The sequence below is a fragment of the Schistocerca cancellata genome, chromosome 5, assembly GCF_023864275.1.
Source record: "Schistocerca cancellata isolate TAMUIC-IGC-003103 chromosome 5, iqSchCanc2.1, whole genome shotgun sequence".
Taxonomy (NCBI): domain Eukaryota; kingdom Metazoa; phylum Arthropoda; class Insecta; order Orthoptera; family Acrididae; genus Schistocerca; species Schistocerca cancellata.
In genome coordinates this window covers 15,952,188-15,966,255 of record NC_064630.1, presented here as the reverse complement: position 1 = coordinate 15,966,255, position 14,068 = coordinate 15,952,188, and positions in this window count along the sequence as shown.

Genomic DNA, 14,068 nt, shown 5'->3' with positions numbered 1-14,068 from the left:
AGCTGACGTGCAGGGTCCGTGAATTCATGAGGTTGTCTCCATACCCGTACACGTCCATCCGCTCGATACAATTTGAAACGAGACTAGTCCGACAAGGCAACATGTTTCCAGTCATAAACAATCCAACGTCGGTGTTGACGGGCCCAGGCGAGGCGTAACGTTTTGTGTCGTGCAGTCATCAAGCGTACACGAGTGGACCTTCGCCTCCGAAAGTCCGTATCGATGATGTTTCGTCGAATGGTTCGCACGCTGGCACTTGTTGATGGCCCAGCACTGAAATCTGCAGCAATTTGCGGAGGGCCTGCACTTCTCTCGCGTTGGAGGATTCTCTTCAGTCGTCGTTGGTCCCGTTCTTGGAGGATCTTTTTCCGGCTGCAACGATGACAGAGATTTGATGTTTTTCCAGATTCCTGATATTCACGGTACACTCGTGAAATGGTCGTACGGGAAAATACCCACTTCACCGCTACCTCGGAGATGTTATGTTCCACCGCTCGTGCAACGACTATAACATCACATTAAAACACACTTAAACCTTCCTAACCTGCCATTGTAGCAGCAGTAGCCTATCTAACAGCTGCGCCAGACACTTGTTGTCTTATACAGGCGTTTCCGACCACAGCGAGTATTCTGCCTGTTAACATGTCTATGTATTTGAATACGCACGCCTATACCAGTTTCTTTGGCGGTACTGTGTATGTCCTGATGAGTCTGAAACCATATGTTGCTGATAAGAAATGTTGTCTGATACTGGATTCGTCAAATGGAAAAACTGTTACCAACATGTACAGTCGTGCTCAAAAGTATCCGAACGCACTGAATTGCATTTCGCCTGATTAACATACAACCCGCATAACGCAGCTGTCTAGCAGGTCCTCTAATCGCTCCTTGGTACAGTCGCTTGACTATTGAAAATGGTTCCAACAAGTCACCACTAGAAAACACTGCTCTGTATCGCAATAACTCAAGATGTAAAGTAATACCACGATACTACAAATATCAGGGAACACCTTATCACAGATAAGACTGTCCTTAAGGCTTGTAAGCTCACATTTATCGCAATAAATGACATACCTGAAATGTTGCCACTCTCATTATTACGTCAGATAGGCAATGCACGTAGTAAGTTCGTCGTATTCATGATTTTCTCTTCAAAGTAACATACCATACTTGGTATTTAACACAAAATGACATTAAAAATTTAAGTTATTCAAGAGCAGCTGGTTGAGAATATGTATAAACTTCAAATGACACGACGAACCGCATCCTTCTGCATATGAATTCAAACCAAGGTCATGCAGATCAAGATTTCGTGACTGACGGAAACTAACAGCCATTCCTGACTAGGCATACAGAGAGTGATATACCTCGATTTTAGACAGTATCAGTTAGCAAATATCAACTTTAAATTACATAACGTAAACATTTTTAACGGACGCGGACTCCTACCCAGCATCTACTGTCCCTGTTAACGAACTACGAGAGATGTTAAATATTGCTTCTTCACAAGTAACTTACTTGAAATGCCGTGAGGTAAAGTTTGTCTCGGACAGGGATTCGAACCCATAACCTAATCGGATTGTTATCGAAGCACAATCAACTGTCACATATCGGATTTCCTCGGCAGTACCTATATGTTTTAACTGAAATGACGGGACGAAACATTAATTTTTTTCCTTCCCAGGACTCCAACCCGGCACCTATCGCTGTTATATTCTAGAGAAAACGAACGTTACATATGCGTTTGTTACACCAGCAGCGACATGTGAGCACGTTTGAACTAGAAATAATATGACGAAGAGTTCAATGCTAACTGGGAATCGAACCCCACACATATTGTTGTTGACTACACACGAAGATTCGTCAGCTACCGAATGTTTCTCGACCAGCAGCTCGGAATAGCATCCTTGAACTTACAGTGATCTCTCAAATAGTTTTGTGTCTCACTGGGAATCAAAAACGTCAGATATCGTTAGGGTTGACAGCGAATGAAAATGCATTAAAAATCAAAATTATTATCCACCAGCAGATAGGTGTTCTCATGCTAGAGGTTGGTAATACGTAATGAAAACTTTAGTGCCGGGCCAGGATTCGAACCCATTCACGCGCAATATGTGGAGATGTTGAGGAATCTGCAGTTTTGAACAAACAACAAATTGTAGTCGAGCTGTATAGTCACGAAGGGATCAAATTCCGCGTTGAGGGCGGTCTGAGTTGCATTCCATGTTCATAACCAATTTTTCCGACATACAGAAGCTCAAATAAAAGATGGAGTAAGTGTCCTGTGACCCTACAAAGCGTTTGTTTCGTCACTAGAAGCAAATAACTAGTAGAAGAAAGGTTACTGGTGATAGAGTTCCCACATTTAGCCACTCCTGACTTTATTGTGATTCAACGTAACGTCTACTTGGTAGAGAAGGAAATCATGTTTAATGTGAATTTCAGTCCACAATGTCATTATACCTTCTTCACTTTGTGTAGCCAGAAGAGAATAGAATCTGTCTCTCCCCATTAAAAAGTCATCGGCAGAAGTTGGAATCGAACACAGACCATTATCACAGTAACCTATCATGAATCCAACAGACCGCCAAATCCTCTTCTGGGACACTCATTTTTCTATCATAACACCGTTGCGCCACACTCGATGAGAATTCTGAGACACAGGCTCCCTGTAGTGGTTTGCAGCATGTTCAGTACGTTCATTTACTTGTTTGCCCGAAACGCCATGAACTAGCTGCCTCGGCTACCCAGTGAATATATTCGACTCTATTTTGTAATCACCGAAATAAAATCACGTAACTGCCACCTACACAGAACTGGCAACAGTGTAGGATGCAGAAATTTAAATACGAAGTGTTCCTTTCCCCTTGAGCTACTCTATTGCGCTATCTGTTTGTTGAAAACGTCATGCGGTGAAAAATAAAAGCTGTAACTCTTTGTCTCTCAGAAGTCTAGATCCGGCCATATACATTAGCTAACAGCACTGTGGAATGCGGCAGTTCTGGGGGAACTGTTGAAGACTTCTGAGTTGCTTTAGTTACATGACAGTTAGTAGCATAACGGTAAGCGTCGCGCACCGTACGTATGACGTTGCGAGTTCTATTACATTAGCTGCTACGTTTTTTATACACAATTCTGCTGTCTGCTGAAGTTATCAATTTAATGGAACTTTTAACGTATTTCCCGTCACTTCCCAACGCCGAATAACCGCATGTGGAAAAAGGGCTAACTTCTGAGACATTTTGTTCTTTTCAGGTTTAATGTACAGCCATGCAGCAGATGCATCTCGAAGCATTTGTATTATGTATGGGGAGAGCTCATCGTGCCAAAATATGGAGAAAAGTACTTTCTACATTAGCTGTCGTCTGGTAGTGGCATTTTATTCTTCTTCAAACCTTCTTTGACAGCAACGTTCACGGATATCTCAAATAGGAGAAGCTCTTTATCCAGGTACGAAGGTTGTCAAACAAACTTCCCACAGTTTGTATCTGGTTGATCTTTTCATCTGATAGCACTGCGTAAGTATTTTATCTAAGAGGTATCACAAGTTGTGTTCCTGTAGCTGTGGGAATCATTGGTTGAAAACGAGTTTAACACCAGCCACAAGCAGTCACACCAAACATCGATAAGGAAATCGCAAGAAAATACTTTCAGCTCATAGTGCAATGGTGAAAAACTTACAATGCTTCACAACAGGTAACGCCCCTTTCCGCTGCTGACAAGCAAATTTTGGGTTTCTAGGAATACATAACTTTATTTATGAAATGCCACATTTGCATACCTGTTGAGTATGACACAGCATACCAATTAAACACAGACCCAATCGAAATGTAAGTGAGTAGAATTTTACTAACTCGTGCCGACAGAGGTACGCTTGTGTACAGATACTCAGTTTTATTAAAACAGACTTTCGTCGTAAAGTTATCGTGGGTAGTTTTATTTCATTTCTTATAATACAGTGCACAATTTTCGTAACGTTTCTCTTAGTGCTCCGACATGCATCTGCTGCCTGGCTGTATATTAAACCTGAAAAGAACAAAATGTCTCAGAAGTTAGCCCTTTTTCCACTTGCTGCTATTCTGCGTTGGGAAGTGAAGGGAATTATGTTAAAAGTTCCATTAAATTGATAACTTCAACAGACAGCAGAATTGCGTTTTAAAAAACGTAGCAGCGAATGTACTCGAACTAGCGACGTCATATGTACGGTGCGCGACGCCTACTGTTACCACTGCTGCGGTTTCAGGTTCGAATCCTGCCTCGGGCATGGATGTGTGTGATGTCCTTAGGTTAGTTAGGTTTAAGTAGTTCTAAGTTCTAGGGGACTGATGACCACAGATGTTAAGTCCCATAGTGCTCAGAGCCATTTTTTTGCCTACCGTTACGCTACCTCTTTTTTTTTTGCGTTCTCGGACCGGCTTCTCCGCCTGTAAAGAGAGAATGTAGGTTGATGATGTGGAAACGCGCTTCTTCTGACCGACAAACTAAGTATGCCACTTCTACTGCCTTTGTTTCAAACATGGCTTGAATAATAATAAATGTAAATTCCATTGAGAAGGCAGTCACATAATTGTTATGGAAATGTAACTGCAACTATAACGGAAAGAAGCAAACTCATTATTGCTGATAAGTAAAATTTTCTTCTTCAGAAGGTAATGAAGTAAAGTAGGCTACTTCTGCTTGATTTTACACATAATTAACATAAATGTGTCTCCCTGTGAAAAGAAAAGGAAAGAAAGACAGAAACTGAATAAAGGATATATACCAGTTTCATCACTGTCGCTACTAGCTGTCGTGTAGCTAAAGCAACTCCAGAAGTCAACAACAATTCCTCCAGAACTTCCACATTCCACAGTGCTGTTAGCTAATGCATGTAGACTTCTGAGAGACAGACAGTTACAGATTTTATTTTGCACTGCATGACGTTTTCATCAAACAGATAGCGCAATAGAGTAACTCAAGTGGAAAGGAACACTTCCTATTTAAATTTCTGCATCCTACACTGTGTAAGTAGGCTGTTTATGTTTTCTTTATGTAAGTAGGCTGTTTAGGTTCTTATATTGGTAACGCCGCCGCCACGTAGCGCTCTCTGTATGAAAATCACTGGCTGTGCTGTGTGCAGTCTGTGGCTAGTTTGCATTGTTGTCTGCCATTGTAGTGTTGGGCAGCGGCAGCTGGATGTGAACAGCGCGTAGCGTTGCGCAGTTGGAGGTGAGCCGCCAGCAGTGGTGGATGTGAGGAGAGAGATGGCGGAGTTTTGTAATTTGTCATGAACTGCTATATATATTATGACTATTACGGTAAATACATTGTTTGTTCTCTATTAATATCTTTCATTTGCTAACTATCCCTATCAGTAGTTAATGCCTTCTGTAGTTTGAATCTTTTATTTAGCTGGCAATAGTGGCGCTCGCTGTATTGCAGTAGTTCGAGTAACGAAGATTTTTGTGAGGTAAATGATTTGTGAAAGGTATAGGTTAAAGTTACTCAGGGCCATTCTTTTGTAGGGATCTTTGATAGATTGCGTTGCGCTAAAAATATTGTGTGTCAGTTTAAGCATAGTCTTGTACAATTGTTATAAGGGGACGTTTCAACTGTTGCCAGTTCTGTGTAGGTGGCAGTTACGTGATTTTATTTCGGTGATTACAAAATAGATTCGAATGTATTCACTGGGTAGCCGAGGCAGCTAGTTCATTGCGTTTCTGTCAACCAAGTAAATGAACGTACTGAACATGCTGCAAACCACTACAGGGAGCCTGTGTCTCAGAATTCTCATCGAGTGTGGCGCAACGGTGTTATGATAGAAAAATGAGTGTCCCAGAAGAGGATTTGGCGGTCTGTTGGATTCATGATAGGTTACTGTGATAATGGTCTGTGTTCGATTCCAACTTCTGCCGATGACTTTTTAATGGGGAGAGACAGATTCTATTCTCTTCTGGCTACACAAAGTGAAGAAGGTATAATGACATTGTGGACTGAAATTCACATTAAACATGATTTCCTTATCTACCAAGTAGACGTTACGTTGAATCACAATAAAGTCAGGAGTGGCTAAATGTGGGAACTCTATCACCAGTAACCTTTCTTCTACTAGTTATTTGCTTCTAGTGACGAAACAAACGCTTTGTAGGGTCACAGGACACTTACTCCATCTTTTATTTGAGCTTCTGTATGTCGAAAAAATTGGTTGTAAACTTGGAATGCAACTCAGACCGCCCTCAACGCGGAATTTGATCCCTTCATGACAATACAGCTCGACTACAATTTGTTGTTTGTTCAAAACTGCAGATTCCTTAACATCTCCACATATTGCGCGTGGATAGGTTCGAATCCTGGCCCGGCACTAAAGTTTTCATTACGTATTACCAACCTCTAGCGTGAGAACACCTATCTGCTAGTGGATAATAATTTTGATTTTTAATGCATTTTCATTCCCTGTCAACACTAACGATATCTGACGTTTTTGATTCCCAGTGAGACACAAAACTATTTGAGAGATCACTGTAAGTTCAAGGATGTTATTCCGAGCTGCTGGTGGAGAAAAATTCGGTAGCTGACGTCTCTTCGTGTGTAGTCAACAACGATATGTGTGGGGTTCGATTCCCAGTTAGCACTGAACTCTTCGTCATATTATTTCTAGTTCAAACATGCTCACATGTCGCTGCTGGTGTAACAAACGCATATGTAACGTTCGTTTTCTCTAGAATATAACAGCGATAGGTGCCGGGTTAGAGTCCTGGGAAGGAAAAAAATTAATGTTTCATCTCGTCATTTCAGTTAAAACATCTAGGTACTGCCGAGAAAATCCGATATGTCACAGTTGATTGTGTTTCGATAACAATCCGATTAGGTTATGGGTTCGAATCCCTGTCCGAGACAAACTTTACCTTACGGCATTTCAAGTAAGTTACTTGTGAAGAAGCAATATTTAACATCTCTCGTAGTTCGTTAACAGGGACAGTAGATGCTGGGTAGGAATTCGCGTCCGTCAAAAATGTTTACGTTATGTAATTTAAAGTTGATATTTGCTAACTGATACTGTCTAAAATCGAGGTATATCACTCTCTGTATGCCTAGTCAGGAATGGCTGTTAGTTTCCGTCAGTCACGAAATCTTGATCTGCATGACCTGGGTTTGAATTCATATGCAGAAGGATGCGGTTCGTCGTGTCATTTGAAGTTTATACATATTCTCAACCAGCTGCTCTTGAATAACTTAAATTTTTAATGTCATTTTGTGTTAAATACCAAGTATGGTATGTTACTTTGAAGAGAAAATCATGAATACGACGAACTTACTACGTGCATTGCCTATCTGACGTAATAATGAGAGTGGCAACATTTCAGGTATGTCATTTATTGCGATAAATGTGAGCTTACAAGCCTTAAGGACAGTCTTATCTGTGATAAGGTGTTCCCTGATATTTGTAGTATCGTGGTATTACTTTACATCTTGAGTTATTGCGATACAGAGCAGTGTTTTCTGGTGGTGACTTCTTGGAACCATTTTCAATAGTCAAGCGACTGTACCAAGGAGCGGTTAGAGGACCTGCTAGACAGCTGCGTTATGTGGGTTGCATGCGAATCAGGCGAAATGCAATTCAGTGCGTTCGGATACTTTTGAGTATGACTGTACAATGCGTGACACGAAAAGAGAAGTGCCCAGAACAGGAGGAGGGAAGGAAAGGAATCCTCACACTTTGAAAGCGTATGTGACATTATTTCAGTGATTACAGTATCGTGTCAAATTTATGGAGTATTTGGCATTAAGAGCCCACGCATCAGTATAACGTTGCCCCCCTTTTGCCTGGATACATGCACTGATTCGGCTGGGGAGAGTGTCATGAAGGCGTTGTATCCTCTGCTGAGGGAAGCCGGTCCACAGCTGTTGTAACTGGTCCTTGATAACCTGGATCCTGGCGCTGAGACAGAGCGGACATCCGAGATGGTCGCACACCTGTTCTAGTGGGGACAGATCCGGGGACCTTGTTCTCCATGGTAGTAACTCTGCTTCACTCAGACACTCCATACAGACACGTGCCATGTGCGGACGAGTGTTGCCGTGTTGAAAGTGGCACCACGACACTGTCGCATGAGGGGCAACACATGGTGACGCAGCATGTTAGTGATGTACTGTTGCCGGCCGGAGTGGCCGAGCGGTTCTAGGCACTACATTCTGGAAACCCCGCGAACGCTACGGTCGCAGGTTCGAATCCTGCCTCGGGCATGGATGTGTGTGATGTCCTTTTTTTTCATATAGAGGTGGAGCCCCTCCACGCCCACACCGGCATGATGGCCAACACAAAAGGTCTACTGCCATCTCTGCATAAGGGTTAGTATTCACTAAAGTGAGGTGTCGCAGGATGTGGGTACTGCGATGTTTGCGTACGTCTGGTTAGGATTAACCATTAATACGCGCTCATCTGGAGATAGATTGGTCGAAATCTGACGAAGGGTAGCGGTTTGAAGGGCAGAGGAAAAAAAGTGCCAAGGCAAGAGCCAAGGGAAAAAAACCTCTGCGAAAGTTAGGTCGGGTGGTAAGAGCCGTAGCGGTTGTCTTGCTGCCTGCGATAGGTTGTGCAAGGATAGGCTTTGTTAGTAGTGGGTATCATGCATGTCGATACCTTGACGTTGTGCGTTTCTGCTGCTCGGCGGCTGGCGCTGGGTGCTGGTACAGAGTCCTCGTTCAGCGTCAGCAACCTGCAACAGTTAGGTTTGTTATCGATCTTGTGTCCGATAGGTCATATACCGGAGGCACAGTGTGAGGGAGTGTTGGCAGATTGTTTGTGCGTCTGTGGGCGAGCTCGTCGGTGTGCCTGCTGTGGCCTGTTGGTCGGCTCTAATGGCAGCTGCTAATTGTCAGTCAGTGTTGCTGATATGCAGGGGCTTGCCGACGTTTGTCGCTGTTTGCGTATGTTAGTTTACCATAGGTGGCTATGCCCTAGCTAGCAGCGTGTGCTGTCCTTAGGTTAGTTAGGTTTAAGTAGTTCTAAGTTTTAGGGGACTGATGACCTCAGCAGTTAAGTCCCACAGTGCTCAGAGCCATTTGAACCATTTGATGTACCGCCATGCCGTCAGACTTCCCTCAGTCAGTACCAGCCTTTAAAGGAAGTCGTACCAGTTACCTCACCACGTCGTGAAGATAGGATTAAAACGATTTGCCTCTCCAAATTACTGGATGAGGGGATCTCTCCCGAGGTCTCTGTCATACCCACCATGGTTAGCCAGGTGGTTCAGAACCACGATGCATTTCGTGAGCAGCCCGTGCTTCCTGATCAAGACTCCATTCAAAAAGCCCAATGGCAGCCTAAGTATGGGACGTTAATTCCCCAGCCTGACTGCTGCCACCAACAGTGGGGGATGACTCAGAATGTACGAGAGGAGCTCAATAAGTAACGCAACAATTATTTTTCACAACCAGTTTCGGTTTTAAAAAATGCAGAATTCACTGTGTCTCCCAACCTGTGGTTTCACGAAATTCCGATAGGTGGCGACGCAATTCGTAGCCTTCAAAATGACGTCCGTAACGGAGGTGTGTTCCAAGCAGAGAGCAGTCATTGAGTTTCATTTCACAGAAAACCAGGGCATTGCAGATGTGCATAGGCTCTTGCAGAACGGAGACTTGGCAATGAGAAAAACCACGGTGACAACAATACGGGATTATGGGTCTGACTTAATGTAAACACTTTCGTTTTTCATTTATTTTATTTTCGCTCCCAAACTGGTTTCAGTGACAATATCGCCATCATGAGTACGTTTTTTATGAGATTCTAATATATGCAAGAGTAGCATCTTTATATACATTATAAAACATTATTACATGTGTGCAGAGATACCTGGACTAGCAGGACAGAGCGGGTGAGGTTAATATTTGTGGAAAGGGGCCAAAACAAGTTGCTGTCAGTTACACTCAACATAGAAATTTTATTAGTTAAAACGTAAAATAACATAAGCAAGAATTAAAACTTTCAAGGGTTTAACGAAAGAGCTCCTTTGATCTGATTTAAATCGGCTGAAAGCCACATACGAAAATCCAGGGCCCAAGGCCTAAGCAAGGAATTGAGGTACAGGGGTTCTTCTAGAAGTTTCACTTCTTTCAAAAATAATTTTTTTCACTTCAATAAAAATAGGCTGAAGGCCACACATTAAGCAAGAACAGTGTTACAGCTTAAGGCCAAACCAAAGATTTTCAGTGTTAATTCTAAATAGGCTGAAAGCCGGCTGAAGGCCGCATATCAACTAAACAATTTAGTGGCTTAAAGTCTAGGAAGAAGGGCTTTCAATTTAACGGGCTTATGACTTAAGGGAAAAACTAAATTTCGAATTTTTAATTTAAGAGTGACTGAATTCGGCTGAAGGCCACACACTAAAGAATACCAATCTTATGACCTAAAGCAACACAAAACTTGAAATTTTAATTTAAGGGAGATTAAAACTCAGCTGAAAGCCACACACTATGTCAACACAAGCTAAAACTCGGCTGAAGGCCACACAGAGTAGTTAAGACTAAAAGGAAATCAGCATGTAAAACACAACGAGCGGCGCTTAGAAGGTTCCAGGGATCGGCCTGGTAAGTAACACTAACGCACGTTTAGGTGACACAGGCAGCCAGAGTGACAACCTCTTAATCGGAAGGTAACCCAACCAAAGGCGAGCCGACAAACCAACCAACTAAATCAGTTCTGCTCCACCCGACGAGCAAAACGACAACAAGACGTCAGTAACTCGACGTTCTGGATACTGGTGCCCAATCCAGCCAAGTCAGAATAAACGTCCAAAAGTACCAACAACACCTCAGCTGAATGAGATTTTCACTCTCCAGCGGAGTGTGCGCTGATATGAAACTTCCTGGCAGATTAAAACTGTGTGCCCGACCGAGACTCGAACTCGGGACCTTTGCCTTTCGCGGGCAAGTGCTCTAACATCTGAGCTACCTAAGCACGACTCACGCCCGGTACTCACAGCTGTACTTCTGCCAGTACCTCGTCTCCTACCTTCCAAACTTTACAGAAGCTCTCCTGCGAAACTTGCAGAACTAGCACTCCTGAAAGAAAGGATATTGCGGAGACATGGCTTAGCCACAGCCTGGGGGAGTGAAAATCACAAAGCAATGAGCCCTGTTAATGAGAACAAGATACAGTGTTTTAAGAGTAAATTAAAAAGGTGCTATAGGATCAGATACATACAGGAATTTATTCTACAGTAAATTCGTGTCAATATTTAAAAGTAGCTCTCTGAAAACGTTGTCCAGAAAATCCATTATAAATCAAGTAAGGTATCTATAACAAAATGTATTAAAATCTCATGTAAGAGATAGAGTAAAATTTATGTGAAGGACAGAATAAGTGAAGATCTTACACTACTTGCACGTTAAAAAACTGCAATATCTTAAGGAAAGTCACTAAAATGTGAAGAAGTAGACATGCCTTTACATGAATTAATAATGCAGATAATAATATTCAAACTATAGGGAATATTTTCAAACAGCGGACAGGGCACCCAGTCACTATACCAGGTACCATAACAATTAAACTAAATGACAACGTTGTGACTGATAATTCATCTGCTGCGAGTACTTCCAACAAACATTTCCTAAATATAGCGGTAGGATTAAATGTCTTATTTAAAGGAGTAACAGAAGATGTGAAAATGTCATTCCAAAAAACGTTTTAGCAACTAGAAGTAGCACCAACACCCTTTACTTAAATTAATGTAATCATAAAAATTATAAACTACAAAAACTCATGTAGTCTTGATCGAATTTCAACCAGAATTCTGAAAAATTGTTCTGTCTTCTTAAGTAAATTCATATGTTAAACTTGTGATGTACTACTAACAAGGGAATCTTTATCGACAGATTAAAACATTCAACTGTTAAATCTTCTTGTAAGAAAAATGACAAGAAAGACTCGAATAATTGTCGACTGATCCTTATTGACATCTGTTTCCAAAACATTTGGAAAATTAATGTACTCAAATGTAGTCTCACATTGAAGCAGAAAAAATTTACTTAGCGTATCATAGTATGGATTTCAGAGGAGTGGCTCGACTGAGAATGTTATTTATACACTCACTAATCAAATACCACAAGGCCAAAATAATAAACTATCGCCAGTTGGCATTTTTTCCGGTCTTTTCAAGGTGTTCAGTTGCATTAATCATCCTACACTCCTAGAAAAACTTAAGTTTTATTGAAGTGATGGCTTTCCAAACAAGTGGTTTGAGTCATACGTAACAAACAAAACGCAAAGAGTTGTGTTGAATAGTAAAATAGAAAGATAGAAAATGTTTGTGACTGGGGAGAAATCGCAAAGGGAATCCCACAGGGTTATATTTTTGGTCCAATCCTATTCCTTCTTATATACGAATGGCCTCCCACTTAACACTGAATAAGCACAGTATGTGCATTTTGTAGATGATACTAGTTTTATAATAAAGCCCATCAGACAAAAAGTAACAGTAGAAATTGTTAATTATGTTTCTCAACGAATTATCAAGTGATTCTCTCAAAATTGGTTGTCCCTACATTTTGAAAAATGAAACTCTATTCAGTTTTGTACAAGAAACAACATGAACAACTGATGTAGCATATGACGTACTGGCAGAAGTAAAGCTGTGAGTACCGGGCGTGAGTCGTGCTTCGGTAGCTCAGATGGTGGAGCACTTGCCCGCGAAAGGCAAAGGTCCCGAGTTCGAGTCTCGGTTGGGCACACAGTTTTAATCTGCCAGGAAGTTTCATATCAGCGCACACTCCGCTGCAGAGTGAAAATCTCATTCTGGAAACATTCCCCAGGCTGTGGCTAAGCCATGTCCGCAATATCCTTTCTTTCAGGAGTGCTAGTTCTGCAAGGTTCGCAGGAGAGCTTCTGTAAAGTTTGGAAGGTACGAGACGAGGTACTGGCAGAAGTGAAGCTGTGAGTACTGGGCGTGAGTCGTGCTTGGGTAGCTCAGTTGGTAGAGCACTTGTCCGCCATAGGCAAAGGTCCTGAGTTCGAGTCTCGGTCGGGCACACAGTTTTAATCTGCCAGGAAGTTTCACACCTCAGCTGTCGAACTACATGCCCTGCTGGACAGCAACAACACGACGAGGAAAATACGCTGCCAAAAACTACGTCAATGCCCAGGGCATGTAATCGGAACATTAACGGCCACAAGCCGCTGGTGCACTTCATTAATGGAGTCAATTAAAGTTTAACCACATCCAAGAAAACGACTGCAATTCTAGCCCACTTCAATGCACACACGTTGTTGCTTGCAGGAATCTCGCAGAAAGCAACCAACCAGGATCAAACGAAGAGAAGTGATAGCAGTTGAGGCTTGGTAGTAGGTTAAGTGAGCACTCAACTTTTGAGTCCATCATCGGTGGGCGACGAACTTCGTAACTCTCGCGAAAAGCGCCTCACAACTCCAACTGCGCGTGCACGCCACCAGCGGCTCCGGCCAGACTCTGCACGACGGGGACCTCCTCGCTGCTCTGCCTCAATCGACCGACTGCCACCACCCGGAAACGGTCAAAGGACCAAACAGACGTCGGCTGATGGGACGACCGACCGAATGACCAACCAACGGTCGTTTCCACTCCAGTCTCCTTCAGTTGGACAGTTCATGTGTGTCGCCAGCGATCGACGAGCACTGGCTGTCCGCACTTCACTGGTGGCTCGTCCCCGACTGCATAGCTGGTCCATCTCCAACTGACTTCCAGACACACGACGGCCCGGAAATACGAGGGCAGTTCAATAAGTAATGCAACACATATTTTTTCTCGGCCAATTTTGCTTGAAAAAACCGGAAATTTCTTGTGGAATATTTTCAAACATTTCCGCTTCGTCTCGTATAGTTTCATTGACTTCCGACAGGTGGCAGCGCTGTACGGAGCTGTTAAAATGGCGTCTGTAACGGATGTGCGTTGCAAACAACGGGCAGTGATCGAGTTTCTTTTGGCGGAAAACCAGGGCATCTCAGATATTCATAGGCGCTTGCAGAATGTCTACGGTGATCTGGCAGTGGACAAAAGCACGGTGAGTCGTTGGGCAAAGCGTGTGTCATCATCGCCGCAAGGTCAAGCAAGACTGT